The 13,342-nt window shown below is 39.8% G+C and overlaps 1 protein-coding gene across 8 annotated transcripts in view; it reads right to left on the reverse strand.

The window, feature by feature from the left end:
• The window catches only part of ENOX1 (ecto-NOX disulfide-thiol exchanger 1), a 394,890-nt gene that overhangs the window by 343,553 nt on the left and 37,995 nt on the right, over window positions 1–13,342 (reverse strand). The window lies entirely within an intron of this gene.

Genomic DNA, 13,342 nt, shown 5'->3' on the forward strand with positions numbered 1-13,342 from the left:
CCAGAGATATGTCACACATTTTACAGTTGATACTGTTCTCTCCCCTGTGTGCTCTGGATGTTAAGTGTAAAGGCTGAGGAAAAGGGCAAACAGCTGCTGTACTGATGCCAATGGCAGCACTGATAAAGCACTGCTTTTCTAAACAGCGATGGAAGACTCATTATTTTGTTCTCCATGTTGTATGGAGATCCTAAGGCATGGCCTACTTTACCTTTGTCTTGCATACAGTCCGTTTTAATCCTAAGGATGTTAGTGACAGACAGGTAGGCTAATATCTTGCGTACTTTTATGACAGTCCTCTGGCAGCACATTACGAAGAAACAAGGAACTTGTTCAAAGAATTTACCAAACAGACCAGATGTGTATCTATTGATTTACTTCCATAGAGATTATGAAAGTATTGATGGCTGAATACACGTTGCTTGGAGAAAGCTTCTGCACCTTGCAACATTCATGCTGGATTTATGCCCGGAGTATAATTACTACTTATAAATAATATGCCTTATTATCTCAATGTATTTTTTTTTTTTTCCAAAATCTAATACTGGAAAATGTCCCCCACAATCAGATGATCAAATCTGCTCTGCTTTCCCCCCCTTACTTGATTCAAAATTATGGTTTTTAACAATTTTGAACATAATCACGCTCCCTTCAAAGAAAAAACAGGTAACTGTGGTACCATAGTCTGACCTTGTGAAATAGGAGGGCAGGTTTCTCAGCAGGGAGAGGGTTGGGATGCAAAACAAGATTAAAAGAGGAAGTTGCAATGGTTCTTTCATGGAGAGGATCTGAAATTTGCAAGGAAATAATTGTCACTGTGCTGAAATTGCCTGGCACAGATGTGTCACTTGGAGAACGCAGAGGGTGAGAAGAGTAGAAAGGCTCCGGGGGGGGTGGGGGGGCAGGGGGCGGAAATCTTGTCATTTCTTTCTATGCTAAAAGGCAGTTGCCCCTGGGTATTTGAAACAAAATTTTGTTAGTCCTCTCCGTACAGTCCTACTGCATTATCACGTATGAGGGCTTTACTTGCAGTAGTGCCCTTTACAGCGCTGCTGTATTGAGTTCCTGCTGGGTATCAGGATCTCTCTGTTCCTCAAAGCGGAGCCAGAGGAACTCTTGGCTTTTCCATGACACAAGGATCTCATCTTCTGTTTTATGGTGCTTAGGGACCATTGCATCTTTAGTGCTTTCATAGTGTGAACAACATACTGATCTTTACTAGTGCCTCCTTAGTGAAAGTTCTTGCCAGCTCCCCAAACAAGGTAAGTTCTTGGGGTTTTAGCAGGGACTACAAAGCCTCTGCTCAGTGTGGCTATTACAATGCTAACATAAGCACGCAATACCAGGTGCATCATTTTCATTTCTCCAATGAAAGAAACTTGTTGCAAGAAATAGATCTTCCCCTGCATGAACATGGAATTCCTGAGTGGAAGTACCATAGAAAAGAAAAATCCTTGGTAAAGTCTGTTTTTCAATTGTAAGAAAAGTCAGTCAAATCCAACAAAAATACAACAAAAATGCCCCACATTCCATCACAGTATGTAGAAAACATTGCTTTTGCAGACATTACGTAGGGCTCTTTGTATAAATTCCTGGGCAATGCACAGCAGTTTATTTTGTTATTTTCTTACTCTTCCCTATTCATTGCAGTCTCTTTTTTCCCCCACCTCATGTGTGGGTACTTTTATTCCCTGAGCTCTATTCACCTTGATTTTCAATGGTCCTATTTTGTTTTTCTCCTTTCTCCCTGAACTACCCAACTCTTCTTTGTTTTTTAATGTCTTTGCTTCCTGAAACACCCAGAGCCCCTACTAAAAGGAGCTCCAACCTATTTGTAAAATGGAAGCAACATCACTAGCAATTCTCTGTTGAAATTAATAAAGCTTCCCAAGGGACAAAAGGAGACGGGGGTGGGGAATCACCTTTTCAGAAGAAAATCTTCAGTAATTAGTAAGAAAGTTTAATGGGCAATATTGTAATTTAATAGTTACACCAAATAGCTATTAAAATACAGTATCATATATTAAAACCTCTTATTAGCTACTGCGATTTACTAACCAAAAAAAGCTGATGGCTACAGATGAACCATCAAATTTAAGCAACAAGATTTTGTTGGTTTTCTGCTGCTGTCAGCTGTGGGTAGAAGGGGCATCAGCTGTAAAATGGACCACACTCAGCATCTTTCAAACTGTCAGTTTCATGCTGCCGGGAGACCTTGCTTCCCTCTAACTTTTTTCTTATTAGTTCAGTTAAAAGAAAATACACCCCTACTTTAGTAAGCCACACTCTGGAAATAATGAATTTCAGAGACAAGTGAGGGTTTGTACGCTTACAGCTTAGAAACTCCTATTCATTCCTCTAACTTTGAAAACAGATTCATCAAGTTTAGCAGAATTGCCTCCGTGCTTAAAATATCTGTACACATGTTTATAGATCTAAACTGTGTAGTACTTTCAGGATAATCAAAATTGATGTACACCAAATCTTTTCTACACTTATTTAACGTTCTGACTTCCCAGGAAAAGTGCTAAGTGAAATGACAAAGCTCAAACTGCAACAAGAACAAATTCACCACTATAAAGTGATACAAATGATTAAAATGAAACAGTTCAATTAAGGGCACATTAAATAGTGAACACATAAAAATAAATGAAGAAAGAATGGCCCTGGAAACAAAGTTATTTCAATTACAGTTTATTTTGATCCCTTTATGATGCATATACATTGTAAATAAAAAATATTAACTTGCAAATTGACAGCTAAATAAAGTTTTATCAAAGGATTATTTCCATCCCTACTAAGTGACCAAAACCACATGTTTATAACACAGCACCACTCTGTTAATTTAAAAGAAAAACTTTATTAAAATAATAATGATAATATTCTAATTGCAGTTCATTAGAGAATCTTTTGAAATATAAAGTAAAATGAGTATCAAATAGTCTTCTACTCAAACAATAAACACCTTTGTAAACATATTCTGTACACAAACCTGAAAGCCCACTTCAAGGTCCATTTCCTATTTATTTTCTAGTATTTAGAAGTGTTCATTCTGGGCTGAATCCAAGATGACAAGAGCTGTCAATGGGCATATTTTAACTAAGTTTTCAGCACTTTAAATGAGATCCCGTGCCTCTTGGTGCATGTTCAAATTCATACCCCTACGCCTGGACACCTCATTTGTGAATAGTGGCCAGAAATATCTTTTCTTCATTACTACCTGGCAGAATTTCACCTACTCCACCCAAATGCAGACCTGACCACAGAGATCCATCCTACTAACAATTCCATAATGTTTCCTACTTACAGCTGACAATGGAAGCTACAGCTTGTAAAACGTGTGGCCGTATGTCTCCAAATTGGAGCTACGGGATATGGAGTGAGTAAGAATATATGTATTATATATATTTACATATATATATTAAAAAATTACCTTTGTGTTGCATGCTTTAAAATTCTTCTGTAACTAGTAGAGAATTAGGGTCTGACTATCCTATAAGAAATTGTTTTCACACAACACTAAACCCAATGTTGATCACACTGATAAAACAGCTTAAAATACCTAACCTCAAGCTGTTTTGCTGTGGCATTTCTACTGAAGACATCCAGAAAATCTGAGTACAGAATTCCCTTCCTTAAGCAGCAATATGAGATACTTACTTGCCATAACAGAAGCCATAATCTCATAATTAGAAATTATGAGAAATCTCATAATTCTGCCACTGATCTCTAGGTGAGGAAACACGATCAGTGCACAATGGTTTCTGCAAAGGGAGCAGAAAGCATGGCCCCAAAGCAGAGAGCCTTGTGTACGAACCGTCTAGACTAACACGCTAAAGACATACGTATAGACAGACCTCATCTGTTATGAATGCACGTGAGGAAGCTGCAGTCTGAACTCCAGCCATAAATCACATGTAAAGCTACACTATTCTATGTAAAGCCCCTTGAATCTAAGCCAGCAGACAGAAGAAATCTAGAGCTCGCTTTTAACCACAGACATAAATGTGTTCATGCCAGCCAGCCCAAATCAGTAACTGGCAGTCAATAGCCTACAACAGCTGACATTTCTTTCTCTCTCTCTTCTTAAGTGGTTTGCAAAGATATACTCGTGGGCAAGCCACTGCAACAAGCCAGACTGCACCATATGGAAATATGTACAATGATAGTAAGATCCATCTTCACAAGAAACACTTGTAATCATTAAAAAAAACTATGGAAATGGGCATTCATGACCAATGTCCATGAGGACTCTGAAGAGCACGCACAAAATGAACACCCTCTGGGTGAAGAGTGGGCAAAGTTGGAAAGCGGAGGGGAGGGGTGAGACAAGACAGAAACAAACTCCCTCTCTCTCTGCCAAGCCCTCCACTTGTTTTAACAAACGAGCCATTAGCATCTCCAAATTATCTGGCCTGAGCTACAGCCAGCTCCCTTTCATCCAAGCCCAGGCCCCAGCCAAACATTAGGAAATTACCAGCTGGGTCCAGCGCAAAGGCAGCAGGCCTGCATATCATCAGCACCACAGCACCAATGAATCCCAAGCTGCACTCTCCTTCGCCGCCTTCGTCTATACATTAAATGCACATGGCCATGGAAAGGAACCTACTTACCTGAACCACTCACTACAAAGTCTGAAGGTAAATTATTACCCACTGGGATTTCTCTGAAGGAACTGGGGAGCAGAAAGAAATAGAGATTCTTAACTGTAATTCTAGGTACCCTTGCAAGAATTATACGAGCTATGAAAGCCTTGCAAGAATTATTCGAGAATTATATAAGAATTAAGGAGAGATCTGCATTACCCCTTGAATTATCATGAACATTAATGTTGTCTTTTCTTAAGAGAAGTCCACAAAATAGGCAAGAATGGTCTCTAAGTTGCACTGCACATAGGTGTGAACTTGTCTAACACAGAACAAAGAAATGAAACTTCCCAAATACTGACAAATATCTCACTGTCACTGCTTAATCTCTTTGTCCTGGAAAGATGAAGTAGAGACAGGACAATTAATTCTAACAGTACATTAGTTTACCTGTTAACTAAGTGATGATAATAACCAATGAGGCATATAAGAAATTCTTTTTCCAAAGACCAAAAAAACTGAATATGAAAGTAGATCTTTTTGTGCTTCTTAAGCTTCTGCTCACTTAGACAGCCTCTTAGTTAGACATCTTGGTAAGACCTCATAGACATTAAATGTGGTGACTTCCTACATTTCAGGAAAGTAAGAGAAAAAAATGGACATATTCATATGCAGTGCAGTATTCCAACTAAGAACCTCAGATTTTCTAAGTTACAAGGCAGTCAACATTACTTAGCTATAAAGTGGTATACCTTTTATGACACTGCAGACTACATAGGACCCAGGGCAAAAGAAGCCCTCACATTAAAAACAATCAGATTAGCATAATAAGAGCAGAAAGCAAAGCTGCGGGAACATTTGGAGAGCTTTTAATATTTTTTTTCTTTAAAGCATTTCAACTCCTCCAGCCAAAGTAAACACAACACAGATTAGTTCTCAGAAGTGCCCTCAGCCAAAAAGTAAGTTATTGTAATATGGGGAATGATACTGGGAGCTAAGCTAAGCTTTAATAGCCTCCATGGCGTATAATAGATGTGGGGGGCTCAGAACACAGACTGAAACAAGCACATGTTAGAGTTTTCAGACCTAATAAATACATTCAAAATACGGTAAGCTATCTAGAATAACACTAATGCATACTCCTCTTACTGCCATTGTGGAATTAAGAACATATTTTGCTAGTTTTCACTCACACAATTCCTGTTATAGAAAAGACCCCACAGAAAACACAGCCTCCCTTGAACCCACTCAACTCTCTTCCTGTTGCTGAACCGACATGGAAATGCAACATGTCAGCATCTTGGGGTACTCATCACAGCCAGGCAGCATCCTGTAATCTACAAATGATCAAAAAATTACATGCCCCAGACACTGAAAAATAGTGGCTTCTTTACAGAGAGACTTACAGGAGGGGAAAACAGGAAAAAGTGCTCTCAAATTAATTTTAGTTTGGAACAGAGCTTAATATTTCATTTCTTAATATTGATTCTTAAAGAGATTTTCCAATTCTGCATCTTAACAACACACCAGAATTGCTGTGCGGGACTAGACCAAAATCCCACTGCCAGAAATCAAACAACAAAGGAAAATACACAGATGAAGCATAATCTGTCTACCTGAAGTTAAGAGGAAACTCCTTTTAGATGTTATACCCTCAGGCATAGTCCAAGCCTGACCCTGACCCTGGTGGCTCTCTGATCTCAGGGCACCCCTGTCCCCCAGCCCATCCCTCCTGGGTCCTGGACCTCACCCAAGCAAGCTACCCCTAAGCACGGGGCAGGCTGACAGCATCAGCCCCATGCTGCCTCTTTCAGACTTCTACATTTCACCCAGGCCAGTGGAAAAGATGAGCCTGATTTCCAGAAAGGTCCTGCTCTGCGTGTGACTAGGACAGCAGAAACTCCTATCAGATATAAAGTACATAGTAGAAAAAGTGCTCACTCAGCTCCAATTATGTGAGAATGGCCTTCAAAGTCGTTCCTAAATATCAGCGTAAGATCTACCCCAGAGGCAATTTTCTGCACCTTAAATTAAGATAGTTGAACCTACACTACCTCCTAGCTGCCTACATTCATCAAAGAGTTCTGGACCAGCAGTGTTTGTTTTCTGACCAATTTCTTTTCCTTATGATTTTCTCTAATGAACTCTAAATTATTCAGAAATAACCTTGAGTTGATTTAACGCCTGCTAGCAAATACAAAGGAGGCCAGACACTTCAGAGGAAAGAGCTAGCAGAGAGTCTGAACTTGTGGACACAAGTTTCTTGGAGTCTGTCTCAGGGAGGTCCTCCAGAGACACTGGGCCCTACGAATGTTACTAACTTGTAGTTAAGCAATTTCCAGTTCTCATACCTGATAGGGTAGGGAGGATTAGGAGGAACAGAAAGATAGGCGAAAGCATGGAAGGCACGTGCTTTAATCACATACCAACAGCATTACGCTCGGTGAACTTCACGCACTAAAGTAATGCGTATTCTGTGTTTTATGCAGTGATTATATTAATTGTTAATCATAGATGAGTACTGCCCAGAGTGCATTTATATTTAGTGAATAATGTTCTTCAATAAAATATTAGTAGTTAAATGATCAAAAGTGTCATTTGTTTAACTTATAATAAAGTTGCTAATGATCTTCTTTTAAAAAATTCCAACTTGCTGCAATATGAAATATATGCACAGTACTGATGCCTCTGTAGAGTTACACCCATATTCTTAACTGTACACCCAGCAAAGGCACCCTCTTTTTTTCATGTATTCCCCTCTACAGTGCACCTTTGAGGGCACCCAAAGAGGTAAGTTACCTCTCTGGACTGTAACAAATCAGTGACATGCCTTTCCTTACTCTTCCTCAAAATGGAGTCATCATCTCTTCCACTGGAGTTGGGCAGACCTGAAGCACCTGAACATGAGCGTATCATTCTTCAGCCCTTAAAGTCACTCTCCAAAGTCGCCTAGCAAGTTTACAGGGAAGTAGTCACTTCACTGCTTGCGTCTCAGCTGTCTGCTCTGTACCCTCAAAGATTGTCAGAAAGCATGAATTAGTTACAGCCACTCCCTTTTCTTTCTTGCTTCTACTTGCAATAGGCCCTGGATGGTCAGCATTTCTTCTAGACCCCCACCTGTTCCTTTTGTCAACACAGCTGAAGGTTGATCATTAGCTACCTCAGTTGTATAGGTTGTCCTTCTATTTTCATATTATTGCATGACAGTATATAGTTGGTGAAGAAAGGCTGGAAAGAAGCTGCTGTTCACCCCTCTCTCAGTATCAAAGAGAGATTGCACTTAAATGTTGATCCCAGCTGAAGGACCTGAACTGAGTATGTAACCACCCTCAACTCTTTGTCCAGTCAACGCAGAGAAATAGGTGAAGATCTCAGCCACGCTAAGACCAAAATCTATACCTACAGATATAGACCTATAAAGGTACCTGCCTCTCTTAATTCAAAGGAAACTTGGGTGACGTATGTCTCTAGAAGAGACAGCCATGTTAAACACTTTAAAAGTTACCCAGGATGAATTCAGGTTACTCTTTCTCGAGATCCAAACTACCTCCTCGTTTTCTCACCGACATCAAAGACATCAACAGTATCTAAGATGCATGGTCATGTAGTTTACTAGACATCTTAGAAACTGACACATACGACAGTTTAAAAAAAAAAAAACAAGAAAAATATGAAGGCTGCGATGACACCCTCACACACAGAGGCTCTCAGTAAATACACTGCCTCTTTTGCTACCTCCTCTAGTTCCAAAAAATGGCAGTCTAGATTTTCATGCCCTGTTGGCTCTGTTGCACGCTGCAGATATGCAAGCAGATGATTGACGGGTTTTACACTATGGAAGCCCTACTTGTTGGCAAATGCACACTTGAGAAAGGATTCCAGATCTCTAAGCCACACCAGGAGCTAACAGGGTCTGCAGACCATTTGTTTCAAATTTACATTTAGTATATGACAAACACAAATATCCTTCTATCTGGTTCTTGGTTAGAAGAATAGCTTTAGGTTACCCATAAAGAAAGTGCTTATCCTAATTCTTGGTGAAGCAGGTATGCCGGACTAGGCAATATGAGCATAGAGTCTCAATCTGTATCAATAAAGACAGAATTTGCAGTAAAATTCCCTACCTTTTTCTAAGGGAATTGATCTGAATTGGACAATGTATTTTCACACATTTTCAAAACGCTTGAGCAGAGTTTCCCAGCTAGACGTTCATTAAGCTGACTGCATTCAGGTCCCAATGCATTCAGCCAGGGTGTCCCTAAGCAGCCTTTAGCAGGCAGTGTTGGCTCTTTATCTGGCCTGCATGGCACACGTTTTTGGGATAGCCCTCCCATCCTTTAGCTCTTCAAAGAAACGTGATCCGGGCACACAAAGATACTAAAGACCCCTGCTATCTAAATCATAGTCTTCCCCAGGACTATGTTCTTACAGGCATTCAGGATTTATAGTTCAGAGCTAACACAATCAGTTTTACCTTACCTAGACTTGTATTTCTCTGCTTCCCTTTCCTCAAGTATATTTACACTGAAACCAGAAACCCAGCAGGAATATGGGATCGTTTTTTCCCCACATATGACTCCTCTACTGAACCACATCATGTTGCCCTATCACCCACATGGGGCATCTCCTTCCTCCTGGGCTGGACAGTCAAGCAAAGCAAACTTCTTTCCTGCAGAAGTCAGCCCAGCTTCCTGAAGCTCAGCAAGTTCCCCAGGGTCTTATTTATAAACTTTCTTTGTTCTGCTTCTGGAAAAATACTGAATGTTCCCACTGCTTTCCATGCAGAGTAATTTGGCTGAAGCCTCTTTTCCTAAGGACTCCAGCACCAGTTGTTCCCACTTCAGTGGGCACCATCGAGGCTAACGGTCATCTATCACTCCTGCTCCAGGCTCCAACAGCGTATTGCCTGAGGCATCCCATGATAAAGCAGCTGAACCAGAATTCATAAACTGGATGCTGAGATTCCATAAACACAACAGTTTCCAAACCAACTCTCACTCCTTGCTCAAGGAGTTTTTGAAAAATCAAGCAAGTCCATCGGTGAATCCAAACATCGGCAACTCCAAAATGAAAAAAGACTTGTGTTCATGGCATGTAATTATATCAACAGGAGAGTGAGCTAGCATCACAAACACTCGCTTTCTTGTAACAGGAGATTCATTCTTGCGTTTTTCCACCCTAGATGAAGGTGTATTGAACAGTTAATGGCCAAATAAAAGCAGAACAGCAGGAGTGATCTAGTAATTAGATCACCAGATCTTCTCTGCATGGAAAAAGATCCCATCTAACTCAGTATTCAGTAGTTTTAGTCTAACCTTGAAATCAAACACAACCAGAGCCTGTCTTCCCTTTAGTTCTTTCTAAATCCTCCCAAATTAAAGAGACCCAATTCCATTTTCAAATTTCCTGCATACAGTCTCAATGGCATTATACAGAAGTATGATGGCTTATAAAAATTAAGCAAAGTATGCTGTTCTTCATGTGGGATTTTTTTACCTCGTACTCTAAGCTGGCCTAAAATTCCTGTTAGATGCCACAATAAGATCTACACTTCTTTCTGGGAAGAAATTTCCCTGCACCAAGGCACAACAATCTTCTGTGATATGTATATGACATACAAGTTTGTGCAGCCAAATAAATGAGATTGGAAATCAAACCTTAGTCAGAATGATACTCTTATCACAATATAGCAGCAGTCTGAAGATACAAACTACGTATTTTTTTTCCTCCCCTTGGATGTATTTTTCTAAGAGCTTGTAAAAACAAACACCAACATTTTTTATGTAAAGAACACTGAAAATTCAGTCAAAACACCTAAAAACTGAAAACAAAAATTTTAAACAAACAAAGTACTCTACTGCACACTAAGGAAAATACTTGGAATGCAACGTTCTTATGAATGCTATTGAGCTTTCCTCAGCTTTCACCAAGTGAAAGGTCCTCTTGCCCCTAACCTGGACTGGGGAAACAGAGGAACGGAAATGGAGGTTTTGAGGCAGGAATTAAAGAGCTGAAGTTGGGAAAAGCATAATGAAAAAAGACTTTCCCTTCTTCTTTCCTTCCTTCACTTATAAAATACTGAAAATTGCTTTTGTGCAAACAGTTATTTTCTACCGTGCACTCTTTTTGTTGTCACTTTTAAGTCCCCTAGACACAAATCTATGGAAAATGAATACTCAAGATATATTTGAACAAATCCTCTCCAAAACGATAAACAGCAATTACCAACGACCTTTCCAGAGAGACGGATCACAACACACATCCACTGGGATAATTCTCCCATTCATATCATTTAAGGCAATGACACCACATACAGCACATAGAAGTGAAGTTTCACTATACATCTCTCTTCTGTCATTGTAATGACAACCCAGAGGAGTGTGTTGATCCTGCAAATGTTCTTATCCTGGTCTTGTTATTTCTGAAATGGAAGCTCAAACGTAGAAAAAGTAAGAATATTTTCCAACACTAACTCCAATGCTACCATATTTGTAGCTTAAAAAAAAATTCTGCGGCATAAGCAGAAAAACAAAAACATCAAACAAAGTTTCATAAACTAATTAGCAAAGCTAAACAAAGACAGCTTCACTATCCCCAGACAAGCTTCTTTGCAAGGAAAATGCTATATATTTTAGAACCTGAGACTGCATTCTGACTTACATTCAAAAATGACAGAAGGAACTGTATCACACGAAATTAAGTACTATCCATCTTGAAAACTACAAATCTGTTCTGGTTAGATATGTACAGTGAACGTTTTAGGCCCTTTTATTTGGGGCTATTTGGTGTGACCCTCAGACTGGCTGAGGGCTCCTCGAAGACCAGTCTTTTCTGTAATCACACCGGACCTGTCCTCTGCTAGAAGCAGAGGCCTGGCTTCAAGCAGCTTCACAGTTACTCTGAATTTGCTCACTCTTTGCAAAGAGCCATCTAATGGTTCATCTACAGCAGAGAAGTTCTTGCTAGATCTTTTCTCCTCATCCCAGATCCTAACTTAGTTTTTCTTGTTCCAGAAGACAGTCAAAGCACATCTAAAGCTCCCTATGATGGAAATTCTCAACTGGTCAGTGAATCTACTTTAGGTCCTTTTACACTGCCCTTGGGCCAGGCTCTAGCTTAGGCAGGCTGTATACATCATGTATTACTTTATGTATGAATGCTAATGTTTGTTAGAGGCCCCAATACAAGCTTACAGTTAGAGTTTAAAAAAAAATTATGGAACTATTTAAAATACAGTAGAAGGCTTTATGGCATCCACTGGACAAAAAACTGATACAGTTGCAGTCAAAGTCATTGTTTTGCCAGAAAATTACAGATCAAACTGAAATTGAAATCCTTGCCTGAAGCATGAAGGCAAGTACATACACACACACACAAACCTTACCTTTTCTTTTCCTTCCACCTTTGCTGCCAAGTGCCTAACAAGCATTAGTAGGGACAGTCCCTAACAAAGTCTCTCAGAATTGGTAAGGCAGTACACATGCCTTTGCGCAGAAAGGCCAGACACCAAGCAATAAGCTTTTATAATTTCTCTTTTAAGTTATAAATGGAGGCAGATATGATGACAAATACATGTTTCAGAAAGCTGAATGTGTTGTTATAGGAGAATACTATGGGATACCAAACATTTCCCTTTCCACCTCAGATTACATAAAAATACCAATACCCAGGATTTCCCACATAAATGGGCTGTTTCATTTTTTAAAGTCTGATTTTTTTATTCTTTGTGTGGTTTGGGTTCTTTTTTCCCCTGTTGATCTTAACTGTTTCCTCCCAGTGTTCTGTCTATGCTGGGATACGTTCAGGTTTTTTTGCCTTGGGGGTATGGTACAAAGATCATCTTCAATCTGGCAGAGATCGAAGCAAAGGAGGGTAAAATTTGTTCCATGGGAAAGCGGAAAGAGGACTTTAAGATGGGTTGGACACATGGCTGGCAGTCAAATGACATATGGCAAAAGCCATGCCACTGCACTGGTTCATTTTTTACTCCTTGCTTATACACTTATATAGCAACAACCACTCCCACCTCAAATCATGAAATAAGGACATATTATAACAATTTCCGATTGGGGGAAGCAAGATACACGTTCTCACCAAGCCAAGTCAAGCCTTTTTTTCCCCGCCCCCCCAAGGAACACACTGAAAAGCCTTTCTCGTCACGGTAAATAATGGCAAGGCTTTCGTTAGCTGGCAGTTCTCACTGAGTACATGCAGAGATGGTGGATTCATAGTGCACCTTGATGCGGGCATCCCCATTTGGGATGTACCTGCGTGAAAGCTACAAACACTGCGCACTTCAGGAACCTGTCTCCACAGACCAAACAAAAACTTACATATGTGCTTTAAAATTTGAGCTGACATTATTAGGAGCAAATGTGTTAGGTGCAGTAATGTTTTGAAAACTGTTTTTATACAGTTAAATGATGAGAGTTGAGGGGTTTATATCCATCTTACAGAGATTTTCCAAGTCATATTCTATTACCTACTCCTATGCAAAAAAATCCCCAGCCGCCTCCCCCCAAAAGACGCATTTATAAATTTCCAGAAACACATAGGTGATACACGTGAACTGATGTTAAGGTAGAAAGAAAGCTTCCAAGCCAAAACTACAAATAATTTCTACTACTGTGCAAAGGAAAGCAAGACAATGCTTGCATAAATCTTCCTACTATGCTCATCACTTTGCTTCAGTTACACGCATCCTGGTCCTAACATTATTGGGATTTAGAATTAATGACCCACTGAGATTTATAGGG

The sequence above is a fragment of the Ciconia boyciana genome, chromosome 1 (assembly GCF_034638445.1).
Source record: "Ciconia boyciana chromosome 1, ASM3463844v1, whole genome shotgun sequence".
In the NCBI taxonomy this organism is placed as follows: domain Eukaryota; kingdom Metazoa; phylum Chordata; class Aves; order Ciconiiformes; family Ciconiidae; genus Ciconia; species Ciconia boyciana.